Source organism: Nilaparvata lugens, chromosome 3 (genome assembly GCF_014356525.2).
Source record: "Nilaparvata lugens isolate BPH chromosome 3, ASM1435652v1, whole genome shotgun sequence".
Lineage (NCBI taxonomy): Eukaryota > Metazoa > Arthropoda > Insecta > Hemiptera > Delphacidae > Nilaparvata > Nilaparvata lugens.
In genome coordinates, this window is record NC_052506.1 from 30,017,150 (window position 1) to 30,022,801 (window position 5,652).

Consider the following 5,652-nt stretch of genomic DNA (forward strand, 5'->3'; position numbering starts at 1 on the left):
GAATGAATATATATCTAAACTCACCAATGCTTGTAGAGAAATAAATGGTCTTCCCGAGAGTAGTGAAGAGACTTATGAAGTATTAAATAATCTTGTATATAGAGCTGCAAATTATGTGCCCCAACCTGATAGAAAGAGAGAAGGATGGAGAGAAAAGTGGTTCGACAAAGAGTGTGCGGTTATGAGAAAGCGAGTGTTCAGCCTATTGAATGTGTTTAGAAAATCAAATTCGGAGCAGGTGAGAGAAAATTATAATTATGAAGGTAGTAAAGGAATACAAACTGCTATGTAAGAGTAAAAGGCAAGCGTATTACAGCGATATAAAAGAACAATTCAGAAGAGTCAAGGATTCCAGTGATTTGTGGGCTCTGATAAAGAAATTCAAGTGTAGAGAGTTCAAGATTTCGGGAACTGTGAGTGCTGAGGATTGGGTTGAACACTTCAGACGAGTGTTTGGATCAGTTTGCGGGGTAGTCACATATTATGCGGCGAGGAATGTTGAAGATCAAACTCTTGACAAAGACATAGATATGAATGAATTGGAAAGTGCCTTCAAGACAATGCGCAACAATAAGGCTCCAGGTGATAACAGAGTTCCTGCTGAGTTTTACAAGAATGCGTCAAAAAATTACAAAGAGATTATTTTGACTTTTTCCAATGCCATCGTCAGAGGTGGACAGATACCAACAGGGTTTCCACGTTCAATTATATTTCCATTGCATAAAAAAGGTGATACTAATGAAGTGAATAATAATTATAGAGCCATATATTTATAAATGCTGTCGCTAAAGTATTTTCATTTATTTTACTGAGAAGGTTGCAGTTGTGGGAGGAAAGAGAAAAGATTATTAAAGAGAATCAGTGTGGCTTTCGGAGAGGTTATTCGGCTACTGATAATATTTTTGTTCTATTCAATATAGTAATGAAAACGTTGAATAGACCTACAAAGAAGTTGTACTGTTTCTTTTTGGGCCACGATAGTGTGGACAGAGAGGCTTTATTTTTTAAACTGAGTGAATTGGGAGTGTCGACTAAATTTATTGCGATGTTGAGGAGTCTATATAGAAATACGAAGTCTCCTGTATGGCATGGCGTGGAGGGTAACTTAACAGAATACTTTGAAACCAGAAATGGATTAAAACAGGGATGCGTATTCTCCCCGTTGCTATTCACACTATTTTTGAATGATTTGAGTGATGTTATTGGTGGAGGTATATTATGTTGGGCAGAGGCTGATAAATTCGCTGTTATATTCTGATGACGTGGTATTGTTGTCTGAGAATCCTCGACATCTGCAGTCAATGATAAATAAGTTAAAGGATATTGCATAAGGTGGAATCTCACAGTGAACATGGCTAAATCCAAGATTGTAGTTTTCAGAAGAGGAGGACGATTGGGAGAAAGAGAGAAGTGGTACTATGGAAATGAAGTTATTGAAACAGTGAATGAGTACAGATACCTGCGAGTTGTTTTTTCATCAAGACTTGCCCTAACCGCACATTTTAAATGTAAGATAACAGCTGCCAGATTTGGGATTGATAGTGTATGGCGAAGACTCATTTTGAATGATGAAGCACCTCTGTCAATGAAATGAGGAATTTTTGATTCGATAAGTAAAGCAGTTGTAACATATGCAGCACAGGTATTGGGATTTGCGGAGAGAGAAGAACTAGAAAAATTTCTGAGGTTGTTTGTCAAGAAAATATTTGGACTACCGTGTAATACGCCAAATTATATAGTATACTTAGTGACAGGAAAGGAAATTTTGTGGTTGTATACTTTGAGCGTTCATATAAAATATGTATTGAATTCTTTTGAGATATCTGGCGACCGATATCGAACATTGATCGCAAGGCATTGTTTAAGATAAAAGTGTGGTTGGTATTCTGAATGGAGACGGATATTAAGTGAGTTTGATATTGAATTGCCGATAACAGCGGACAACTGGCAAGCAGCAAATTTCAGGAGGAGGTGGGAAGCAACGTGGGAGAGGGTAATGGAGAAGATAAAAGCTAAAGTTAAAAGTAAGTGGCTAGAGAGAAGAGAGCGGTCACAGTTTCACAGAATCTACGCAGATGTAAAAATTGACGATGGAACGAGAAATTACATGAATGATGAGTCCAAACGGAATGTTACCTCGATGATTTTCAAGGGCCTCCTCTGGGCTATTATCGCTCAATCACGCACCGCAAAGAGATGAGGGGATAGGTATCTGTTCTATGTGCAATAGCCGAGAAACGGAAGATGCTTATCATTTCATCGGTAAATGTTCAATTTTGGGTGAAATAAGAAAGAAATATCTGAGAGGGGCGATGCTAGAGAGAGAGAGAGACAGTAATTGAGTATCTGAATGGAAAATTTTGGACGAGTCTAGTAGGATATTGAGGGAGGCAGTGGAATACAGGCGAGAATTGATAAAGGAATTCAATTCTTAGGAGTTTATAATCGATAAGAGTCATTTCCTCTTTATTGTTATTGATATCTTGTTATGCATATTGTGAAATGTACATTTTAATGTTGAAGTGGAAAAGTCTTTTTAGGATTATTATTAGAGTTATTAGCTATAAAAGTAGTATTTTATCATGAACATGAGAAGCCGCAAGACTTTATGTATTATTAAGTAGTGCTTTGATTTATGCAGATGACTTAATTGATTGATTATTCTAAGATTTTTAAGAGGTTTTGTTTTACTTATTTATTCTTTCTCTCTTTTGTTTCTGTATATTATTTCTCTTTTTTCAGATTACTGATGAATTAATTGAAAGTTGACTGTATTTTAATTCAATTTTATTTGTAGAGTACAAAGTAAGAGGTGACTCTATTTAAATTTCAAAGTTTTGGTTTTTTGTTCGTGAAGTTAATAATTATGTTGTTTGTATATTTTATAAGTCCAGCCACATTGACGCATACAAGGTCCCTTAAGAGGGTGAATTTAAGAGTGTGAATTGCTTTTTAAAAGTTGAGTTACAATGTTTAGTTATGATAATTACGAGAAATTAGTTAGGTAATTAGTTGAGTTCGAACAAATATATTTTTGCAAGACCCAACAGCAACTCAGCATTCCGAGGAACAGATTCCATGAAATATGTAGCGAAAGAGTCTGGAGCAAAAAATATTGATAATCTTACCTCAACAAAATTGCGGAAACACATTGCTACTGTCAGCCAAATACTCAATTTAAGCTCCAACGAACTCGAGCTATTGTCAAGGCACATGGGTCACTCGCTGAACATCCACAAAGACTTTTATCGTCTTCCTGATAATACTCTTGAGCTTGCCAAAGTGAGTAAATTACTTATCCAATTTGATAAAGGAACAATTGAGCCTGGACAAAATCTTGATAACATTGATTTGGAATAATTGTTATCAGAGCAAGAAACAGATGAAGAACCACAACCTATTGGAATCTTAGGTGATGTATCACCAGATGCACCAATGAAAAAAACGTGCAAAGGTAATAATGCTACCCATTTTTCAAAAAAAAAACAAAAAAAATATCGTGAGAGAATCCTGGACCCCAGAAGAGAACAAAATTATCAAAAATTATTTTGCAAATAAAATTTTGTCTAAAGAAGTACCAGGGAAAATTGAATGTGGAAAATGTATTTCTGAATTTCCTGTTCTCAAGAAGAGATCTTGGGTACAGGTTAAATCGAAAGTACACAATATCATTAAGTCTGGGAAAATGTTGTAATTTCAAAGAAGAATTTCAACAGCTGACTGCTTCTATGTTTCACAGATTTATGTCTATGGACATATTAGTAGAATTATTATTCTTGTTCATTCATTTTTGTATTTCAATACTGAGCCAATATTTAAGGCTGAATTAATTGTTATATTTTCAAATATCAATTTATTTCCTAGAAATTTGAGATCAATTGTTCATTATTCAATTATTGAAGGAGATAATTGATTTAAATTTCCCAAGTATCTGAATACCGAAGCCTGGACGAGCCGCCGAATTAATAAATGATTAATTCAAAGAATCCACGACAAGGAAAATTTACGTGCGTTATCTTTTATATTTGGGGCCCCACTCTTCGCTTTGAAAAAGCGCAGTGCAAGTAAATTTCGAAATTAATATTATGGCCACGTCGACATGAGCATTTTAATTATAAAGTTCTTAGAATTCAGATTGCCTTATAAATTATAATCTTTCATAGTTGATCAACTGTCCTCTGCCGCTAGGAGAGCAACCTTGATTTTCATTTGTAAATTATTTCATTATTAAAATTATAAGTTTTGTCAATTATAAAATATGTTGAAATGGTGCATTGTATCACACCATCAGAGCACAAATCTAGTAATAATTCTGTCGATGTTAAACTATTGTCAAACTATAAACCTTACTTCTTCATTAGCATTAAATCTTCACTGTCATAGCACATTCTATATTATATTTAAAATTCAGTAATTCGTCTTCTGAGTTCGATTATTTCTTAAGCCTTTCATACATTGTGCCTGCCACGTTATATCCTGTTCAGAGCCAATCAATGACAATCATTGAAATAATTGATACAAGTTTGAATATTGGAACATATATAAGTGGATGTATTGTGTGGGCTGGATCGAGATTATTATTATTCTTTATCCTCACCTGCAGATAAATCAGCTCTTATCTGTGACCAACTTCAATCTTCAACTCAAGGGCGAGCCTTCTACTACATGACAGGCGCAGCTGGTGGTAATATAATTCCATACAATAGAGCATAAAGTCTGACAAGACTCTATCCTCGATACATTTTCCAAATATTTTCAGGTCTTAGAACCATATCTTATATTCAGAATTTATTAGAGGCGCAGTCCTGCAAATTATATCAATCAGAGTTTTTGCTCGACCTGTCTGGTTTTATATAATTACGATTACAAGACAGGTAATAGTATTGAGGTCGCCGTACTCAGTGTTTAGCAGCTGCTACACTGCAACTTCAATTTCCAGAAATATTAATACAATCTATCTGAAATGAATATTAAGGGTGTGATAGTGTTTATGTCTCCTGCGATTCTGACGGTTGAACCAGATCTTGTATGGACTCTTTCAGTCTGGTGTTCATAACGCATTAATTCACACATTTGCTGGTTCATAACCTCAACACGAGAACGCAATACAAGATTTGTTATAAGTGTGACGTCACAACCTGGGCATTGGCTGTTACATGTTATACCAATACCTACTATTACTTCATAGTAGGTAATAGTAATAGTAGGTATGGTTATACTCAACCCCATTCTGAAAAGTATGAAACAATTGCCCTAACCTGTCTTGCTATTACACACAAAAACACACAAAAAGTAACTTCGATAATCTAAATAATACATAAGCGCTGCCTGCAAAACCGGAGTTTGAGTACTGGCGGCAAAAGTATCAATATAAATGTTCAATACAAAAACTCCAAAATTGAAATGAATGATGTTCACTTTATATTCATACTTTATCAACATGATATTAATCAGTAACTATCTATAATATATATTTTCATGTATTTTTTGCAGTCATCCATTCTTATAAATAGGCTACATTATTTTTAATTTTTATGTGAATAATATTTACAACAGTTTCGCATCACAATATTTTATTGTAATTAGTCATGTTCGTTTAATATTATGTTATCCTTTGCTATTTTTTATTTTGTTAGATTTTTCGCACACTTC